The sequence below is a fragment of the Petromyzon marinus genome, chromosome 24 (assembly GCF_048934315.1).
Source record: "Petromyzon marinus isolate PM22_M1 ecotype Great Lakes invasive population chromosome 24, UKy_Petmar_22M1.pri1.0, whole genome shotgun sequence".
Taxonomy (NCBI): Eukaryota; Metazoa; Chordata; class Hyperoartia; order Petromyzontiformes; family Petromyzontidae; genus Petromyzon; species Petromyzon marinus.
The window spans coordinates 3,736,114-3,745,463 of record NC_133690.1 but is presented as its reverse complement, the minus strand read 5'-3'; the positions used below and the strand labels follow the sequence as shown (position 1 = coordinate 3,745,463).

At 48.4% G+C, this 9,350-nt stretch overlaps 1 long non-coding RNA gene across 1 annotated transcript; it reads right to left on the bottom strand.

Annotated features, from left to right (window-relative positions):
* Nucleotides 1–614: 614 nt before the first annotated feature.
* Nucleotides 615–5,512, bottom strand: LOC142928881 (uncharacterized). Its single transcript, XR_012945184.1, has 2 exons — nt 5,340–5,512; nt 615–3,940 (listed from the first exon to the last, which is right to left on the bottom strand). It is a non-coding gene; the product is annotated as an uncharacterized LOC142928881 (long non-coding RNA).
* Nucleotides 5,513–9,350: the final 3,838 nt, after the last annotated feature.

The following is a 9,350-nucleotide window of genomic DNA, read 5'->3' as shown; positions in this document are numbered from 1 at the left end:
GAACTTTGTCTTTGACAGACCAGGTGAGAGCGGCGGAACACACGCAATGCCGCACATGAGGCCACAGGACAACGTGTCATCATCATCATTGTTGTTGTAACAAGGCGAGAGTTTCCCAAACGTTGAACGCAGAATGTCTCATCATTCATTGGTCTTTGTGATCAATCGCACGTGCCACTCTCATGCTGACATGGTCAGCTTGTGTGATGGCTCACCTGAATTATAGGAATATACGTGAACACACACTTGGGGATCGCCTAAGAAAGAATTAACTTATTGGGGTTTTTTTTTAAACCGAAACAAAATCGAGTTGTGTCATTTGAGTAATCCGATAGATTCCCCGGGGTCCTGCCACTGCGCTGTTGTGGCTGTCTGCCGTTAGTGATAAACAGAACACATTAGTAACGTCTCCTTTTTACAGCTGCGTACCACACTGTAAAAGTAATGTTTTAAAAAACTTTTTTTTTAAACACGCTTTAATAAAATGTAACTCCACGACTCCAGGGAGTGGAATCGAAGCTCGCCACAACGTAAGGGGGACTGTGGTGCTTTACAGCCAACGTCAGTTAAGCGTGGACAATTAGACCCAAGGAAAAAAATAACATCAAAAAGAATTTGTAAAAATATATATACTTTTTATTTTCATGATAGAATACAGTATTGTCATCAGTATGACATAAGCATACCAAGTTTGCAGTCGATACCACATTGGGAAGTGGATAAAAATTGAGTTACAAGATTTGAGGATACAACAATAGACAGAGTTAATAAAAAGCGTGTAATAATAAAAAAAACTTAAATTATTTATTCCACAACGCAACGACCGCACCCACCGCCGCCTGGCGGTTCAAAACTGCGGCGGCACTGATTGTGTACGCGCATTAAATGAACTCTGCTGAAAGTATGCGCTCCCCCAGAAGGTACGTGTGGCTGATGGGATGTGTCAAACACACTTCAAACCGGTAGATGGAGGGAGCGATGTATGGACAAGGTTGGCGTATTGTCTGCTGAGTTATGTTGTAACGTTACACGCAAAGAAGACGATGCCTCTCTGACTGACAGCGGAATTTGCTTCGAAGCGATCTCTGTGCGCGCGTGAACTCCGCACCGTGTAACCACGACGCATAAACACGCGCACACAACGTGGAAACAAAGATCAAATATTTTTTTATTTATTTAAAGCTTTCGTGACTGCAAGGATTCAATTCTTGTTTTTTTTCGGTAAAGTCACGTAGAAGGGAAACAACAAAATAATTAAAATTAAAAAAAAAATTCTTACGACGTTTCGACTGCAACACAAGCAATCATCATCAGGTGTGAAAACCTTCACACGTCGTTAGAATTTTACTTTTTATATTTTTATTATTTTATTGTTTCCCTTCTACGTGACTTTACAGAAAGAACCAAGAATATAAAGATAAAAGATCCCCCGTGTAGCCTTAACAGATTGTAGGGGCAAGTGCTATTAGCGAGCACCTATGAAGGCCGGCACGGCACACGAGGGGAGGGGTGGGTGGAAAACACTACGCCCGGCCGCCTTTGTCTCCCCAGTGGCGATGTTTACACACCGCACCAGGTAATCATTTGAGGCTGCGTCGACCGAGGTGAGTCCCAGGACCGGTTCAAGTAATCGCCACTGGTGTTGGCCGTGAGCAGGAATCAAAGCGCAGCGTGCTAACCGCTACACTTACCCCTCGCCCCACGTGTAAACACACACATGTCAACGCACACACGTGTAAACACGTTAACAGGAACAACAGCAGCCATTCGCCACTAAGTGCAGGTGAGGTCACCACGGCGCTTGTGCCAGGCTAGCTGCACTTTGAGGCCACGTGAAGTGTCGAAGGCTCACTGACAGGTCACGGGACAGACCCAGGTGCCATGGCTTTGACTGATTGAGATCACTGGCAGATGAATCGTCACCCGTGCCTCCCCACTGTGCCAACCTATCCGTTTTCATTTCAACAAGTTGGGGCCTCTGTGCAAACACAGCACAGTATACAACGCATCACTCGGTAATGTCGGCATGAACAAACGAATCATGTTGAAGCAAGTCTGAAAGACCCGTTATGCTGTTAATTCAAAGCTATTCTATGGAGTCACAGTTGTTGTGTCCTTCATGAGCATTCTGAAAACAACCTCCTCCCTTCCCCCAGGACAGGTGCCGGCAAACCAAAAAAGTAACAAGCAGAGCCACTTGTTTTAGAATTCGATAACAAAAAACTCAATATTTCAAGAGCCGAAATGCACTGTGTGGTGAATACGAGACGGTGGGTCCTTAATAAACAACGTCACGAAACAGCAGTCCTTAAAGAGCCACATTTGCCAACCCATGCCCTAGGCCCTGCCCTTTAAAACAACCAGTCGCTCTGCCTCCGCCAGCCCATCGGATTCGTCCAGTCGAAATAAATATTCTGATCAAAGTGGTCTTATATCACGAAAACATTGTTTAAACTGTAATGGTACAATATTCCAAAACAAATGCTACACATTTGACAGAATACGTGATATCAACCAACCTCTAAAAAACTCACATTTCAGATGTCCTTACTTTGTTAATTTGTTCAACCTTACTATTTTACAAAGCATATTTTTTAAATAATGTCCATGTTTTTTTCGTACGTGTGTGTGTGTAAATATATTTGAATTTGTTCACTTGGAAACCCCAGGAAACTCTGTAGGGAGATGCAGTCTTGAGAGGGACTGATGAGGGGGTTCTTAGGAGGTATCTCTTCCACTCATTTCTTACAAGGTGAACGCAGGGGTACAGAGCTGTATGCTTGTAATTTAAGACTCTACAAACTTCACAGCGCCTTCTACCTATGCCTGGAGTCTCTGTACCTGAGTCTGGAACCCTGTACCTGAGTCTGGAACCCTGTACCTGAGCCTGGAGTCTCTGTACCCGAGTCTGGAATCTCTGTACCTGAGTCTGGAGTCCCTGTACCTGAGTCTTGAGTCTCTGTACCTGAGTCTGGAGTCTCCGTACCTGAATCTGGAGTCTCTGTACCTGAGTCTGGAGTCTCCGTACCTTAATCTGGAGTCTCTGTACCTGAGTCTGGAGTCCCTGTACCTGAGTCTTGAGTCTCTGTACCTGAGTCTTGAGTCTCTGTACCTGAGTCTGGAGTCTCTGTACCTGAGTCTTGAGTCTCTGTACCTGAGTCTTGAGTCCCTGTACCTGAGTCTTGAGTCTCTGTACCTGAGTCTGGAGTCTCTTACCTGAATCTGGAGTCTCTGTACCTGAGTCTGGAGTCTCTGTACCTGAATCTGGAGTCTCTGTACCTGAGCCTGGAGCCCTGTACCTGAATCTGGAGTCTCTGTACCTGAGTCTGGAATCTCTGTACCTGAATCTGGAGTCTCTGTACCTGAGTCTGGAGTCTCTGTACCTGAATCTGGAGTCTCTGTACCTGAGCCTGGAGCCCATGTCTCTGGCCGGGGTCTCCCCTCACGTCTCCAGCGCCATGCTGCTGCGGCGGCATGGCGCTGGAGACGTGAGGGGTCAAATATTTATTTCCCTCATTAAAATGCAAATCAATTCATAACATTTTTGACATGCGTTTTTCTGGATTTTTGTTGTTGTTATTCTGTCTCTCACTGTTAAAATAAACCTACCATTAAAATTATAGACTTATCGTTTCTTTGTCAGTGGGCAAACGTACAAAATCAGCAGGGGATCAAATACTTCTTTCCCTCATTGTACATCCTACATGCGCCTAATTAGGCCACGACAACTTCGACATCACCCCTGTGGACACTTCTATCACCGTGTGCCCCTGGACACCGCAGCACCACAGAGCAGCCGCCACACACCAGACCATCCGCCTGCCAGTAGCCCTGGTGAAGATGACTGCAATCCGCAATCTTCCAGTCGTCATGTGTAGAAGTAGCCGTTGTAGGTGCTCTTCTTGTGCCGGTCCTTGACATTCACCTGCTCAAAGGGGCACTGGGACGGCAGGGGAGACGCCGCTTCAGCGTGTGCGGCCGTGTGCCAGTGTCAACGTGAGGGTAACCACATCCCTGTGTCCGCGTACATCGTACACGTACACTTAGACACGGTTGGTACTCAAACACCAGCATACATCGGCTCGGGAAATAAGAGGGAATAAGAGGGAACGGAGGGAAAAGGAGTGGAGAAATGGGAGAGACGAGGGAGACAGATGCTGCATCAGGCCATTTATGGACTCAGACTATTGTCCTATCATCTCATAGCGTCCCTGGCACGTAGTCATATGTTACACAGTGGCAGTGGGGGTCGCAAAATGCCGATGTATTACTAATAAACCCCAAGGATCAGATCGAAATCCCTAATTTCGATCGGATCATTGGCGGGGGGGCACGTGCCACCCCACCCCCCCCCACTGGCTCCGCCAGTGCATACAGTAGAACGTCAACTGGGGTGCGCATGGGGGTGCGAGACACGGCCAGATTTGTTTAGAAGGTAAATCATCGAAAACACAAATAAAGCATGGGCACGTAAGTACAACTACTTTGTTTCATCAAGCCCCATGCATTTATTAACATTGCAAAAGTTTTAACCATCGAGAACCAAAGAAGTAGAAGACTGCAGTAATGGTGAAGAACCACTGCTCGAATAGAATGGTGATGACACAGCAACTCGGTCGCCACGTGCGTTACTTTTCGCGCGCGTTCCTACTGCTGCCGTGATCATTGGATAAATCAATGGTGTGCGCGAATACAGGACAGTGTGAAAAAGAGCTTCATAGCTCATCGGATTTTTTTCCCCATGAATAAATAAAGATTCTGATTCTGTGCCCAACCGGGGATATGTGAGAGTCGCCTCTGGCCCTCGGAGAGGAGACGCATGTTGAACGTCATTCACGCACCGTACGTAGCCAACCGTGCTCATCGGAGGTGCGGGGGAAGGACAACAAACTAAACACAACAAGCAGTTTTAAAGAGCCATTAAGAGGTTTTTTTTGGGTTAGATCGTGTAAATATAAACGTGTCCTTGAACCCGCCGCCACCTGACACAGCCAATTAGTAAAGGTTTGTCACGTAAACAAAACGTGCCAATTAGTTACTAGTTCAGCACACCGGTGTGTTGGAGTATAGCCACAACATCTACAATTCGAGTACTGTAACGTTTCACCGGTAATGACAACCAGCCTCACCAGGCGACAGCCAGAAATGTGGAGAAATCCTCCTGTTTCGCGGTCTTAAATAGAGGGATCAGCTTTAAAGACATGCATTTTCAATCTAGATTTGAAAGTGCATAGCTCCAGTGCCTTCCTCATATTGGAAGAGCGTTCCAGACGGTTCTCCACCCGCGCCGTGGGACCGTGTGCGTGTGCTGTGCGACTGGCCGCTGCGTGCGTACGTACGTGCCTGCAGGCCGAGCCGCAGCACTTCCCGCGCAGCAAGTGAGAGCGGCTCGTGAACACGGAGTAGCCGGACACGGGGTCCACGTACGTGTCCTTGCCTGCCTGCACGCACGCACGCAGCGTTTCCATTCCACAAGGTCCCGCGCGTGTCAGTTACTGCGCTGCGATGGTATATCACAGTTCGTTGATTCATCGATGGTGGACGGCAGGATGGGGGTGGTGCAGTGGTGACACTTGTACATCACAGCAAGAAAAGGGCTGACTTCGATTCCAATTTCGGGTGCCTTTGTGTGGAGTTTGTACGCTCTCCCCCTGTTCTGAAGTTTGTGCGTATGTGGAGTTTGTATGTCCCCCCCCCCCCCCTGTTAATTCTCCCCGCTCTGAAGACTGTGAGTGTGAGTTTGTATGTTCTCCCTCTGTTCCACACAGGTTTCCTCCGGGCTCTCTGGTTTCCTCTTAAATAAAAAAACACACAAAAGGCACACGATAAAACAGGTGTCGGCCAAGACATCCCCAATGCTGAAAAATTACTCAACTGCGATCACATACAGCAACATCACCCCCTTACGTCGTCCCAACATCACAATCTTGAGGCCAGATGGATGGCGAAGCCTTACTGGCAAGTCCTTACTGACAGAGCGCCACAGGACACATAGCTCTTGTGGGTTAGGGGCCGTCCATAAATGACGTCACGCGATTTTGGACGATTTTTGACCCCCGTCACTTCGTCACACGGCGTCACAAAAAGTCAGACCCCCCCTCAAATATGACGTCACAAAGCTCCGCCCCCCCCCCAAAGATATAAAACATGCTTCAAATCGCTTTAAACTATTGTCATTGTAGTGCGTATTTAATGTGGCGCTGCACTCTGATGTTGTAGGAGAAAACATTTATTAATAAGTCTATTTAATTAAGTAGAACGTGTTGTCTATATTTATTTAAAGTTGCGCAATTTGATGTCACGTCACATTTCTTAAACGCCCCCCCCCCTCCCAGGTGCGTGACGTCATTTATGGACGGGCCCCTTAGCAGGGTCGAGTGACTGCTGGCTGTGGGTGTTACCCGTGTTAAAACTACTCAAATCTACTCAGCGCTCTGCTCACTTCTCAAAGAGAAATTTCCATGCACAATACTCCCGGCACCTCTGCTCATAACGCACGTTTATGGATAAAGATGCAGCCCCTGCAATTGCACTATCACACCAATGCTGCCAAGACTTCCACTACGTATGTTGAAATTCTTTCGCACCGTACGTAGCCAACTGTGCTCATCGATAGCTCGAGAGAACCTCTTCACAGGGTGTTTGGCCTACTCTTCCACGCTGGCCAGACATCTTAGAAGAGGTGGAAGTGCCCACACTATACCCCCGCCATATCAGACGTGTTGATCTACAAACTATCGTCTACACATTCACACTGCTGGGTGGACAGACGCAGAGCATTTAACACAAAAAAAACTTGCACAATGGTTTCAAATGCCGCGCCAGGAGTTCGAACTGACGACATCTGGATTGCAAGTGCAGCGTGCTGCTATTACACCACAGTGGCAGCATTCAATTTCTGTTCGTCTAGGAATAAAGTGTAGAGGAATGCTTCCTTAAGAGTTCCAAGGAAACGTGTAGGACCCTATTATGCCTGCAACTGCTGGGTCACAAGTCGGTGTGCAGGGCTGTGTTTTCACCAACGCAACAGGGGCGGCTGTATCATTGTGATATTATTATGCTTGTTTACCCAAGGTAAGCCTCAAGGAGTCTCTCTTTTTTAGAAGGTTCATGCTAAGTATAATTCCAATTGAGTGATTTGTGGTGCCATTTTTAGAACTTGGCAAATTTGGACCGTGACGGCGGCATAAGGCTTGACCTGCTCTTGAAAATCCTGCCACAGGGTCTTTTAACACCCACTGTGAAGCAGACGCCAGGTAATTTTGGTGGTTAAATACCGGCAGCAATAACCAGGGCGGCCGATTGGAATCAGACCGTGAACATCTGCAACAAGCGGCGAACGCGCTACCACGTCACAGGGTAATGGATGGTGGGGGGGGAGGCGCTTAGGGTGATATGCGAGGGATCATCGAACATCTAGGGCAGTGTTCTTCATTGTGAGGCCATTGCGGGCCATTGGCAGCCCTGGAGTGCGGCCCATGACATGCGGCCACCCGACAATCCTAATATATAAACACCCAGGTCTGTGATTGTCATTGTGACTAACGTGGCACGGATTGGTTTAAGTGCCTCACGTGACCGGGACCAAGCAGCCAACCAACGCTTGGCGGGGCTATAGAGGGGCGGGTGAAAGTCTGCATCGAACCAAATCCCCAGCAAGGCCATCTACTTAACGTCGAGAGGAAATTCACACGAAATGCCGTTTTCAATTTAGTTATTCCAGATGTAAAATGATATAAGCTTTTAATGAAGAAATAAAATAATCTAATTCAAAACATAATACAATTCAAAGATGTTTCATTTTAAAGCTTCAAAACGGAGCATCGGGTGCTTGCGCAAATCTGTCGTTCGTGTGCGATTTTTTTCGTGACATTCCTGGCCGAAGGTCGTAAATGGTTGTGAGGGGTGCAACAGGCGCCCCCGAACAACCCCTAGGTACACAAATGTGAAAACACCCCCCTTGCAGGCAGTGCGGCGGCCCTCACACTTGTCGGCGAAAGTGCAACCCTGACTCTGCAAATGAGTCAACACTGATCTAGGGCCTCATGACCATGGAACTGTAGCACCACTCCTGACAAACGGGCGACACCGACCGTGTCATCACCCCCCTCCCGTGTTTCGTGCTGAATTAGCAAAGCCAAGCACCTGCTCCAGGCCAGCGTTAAAAGCCACCCGACTGCAGCGTTCTGGCCGGATGTGAATAAACCAGGCGCCCCATTCTCACAGACTGTGGCATCATCCCACTGCCTGCGCACGAGAAGGATTCTCAGACACTTGACAACGAGGTGGGGGGGGGGCAGCTTAGCAACACTATTGAGGAAGTGCGTCGGCTTTGCTTCTCCACTCCACTACCGAAAGTGACACGTTGTACACGTACAGTCCTTTTGTCAACACACTGCTGGACGAGGGCCCGTGTCCACCCTTGTGTGGTTCAGTGGAGTTGTTTCACCGTGCTTCACCACGCTGCACAGTGCGGGTCGGTGACGTTGGGGAGCGCAGGCAGCGGAGTGTAGCACGGTACAATGAACTTTGTTGCACTGCCCTTTGCCAAAAATGTCGGAATCAATGGATGTATTCATACGGGAGGAATCTGATGAGCTATGGAAGCTATTTTTCACAGATGTCCAGTCGGGGTGGGTCAGAACGTTACAAAAAAATAATACGAAAACACGATGAGAGTGAAAATGAGTGTATAGGAAAGGTAAAGAAATTACTTTAAAAAAAATATGCAGTCCTCAGCAGCCTGTAGCACCTATTGTATGCACGGTGGTCACCCATCCAAGCAATATCCATGCCCAGCCCAGCTTAGCGCCTCGCAATATTGGGGCGAATTCCTCGGTGGTTTGGTCGTACGAGTTGACGCGATGCATTGTGCTTAACCAACTGGGACTGGGAGAGGCCCAAGCCAGGTCCAGATGCCAAATGATCAGAAGTGGTAATGTGTGTAAGGAGAATATGTAACAAGACATTGGGATATTGTAGTGCAGCAGTGCCTACATACCTACGCCAAAGATGCCCCGTATAGCCTGAACACACTGTTGGGGCAAGTTCTGTTAGTGAGCACCTATGAAGGCCCGGAACGGTACACGAGGGCGTGGGTGGTCAGCACCACGCCCGGCCACCTTTGGCTCCCCCAGTGGCGGTGTTTACACACAGCCCATCGGGTCCTCATTTGAGGCTGAGTCGACCGAGGGGAGGCCCAGGACCAATTCAGATAATCATCACTGGTGTTGGCCGTGAGCGTGGATCGAACTCGGGTCGCCGGAGTCGTAGTGCAGCACGCAAACTACTACACTACCATTCCCCATGCGGAGGAGACGCACGCACACAGGATGAGACACATACACAGG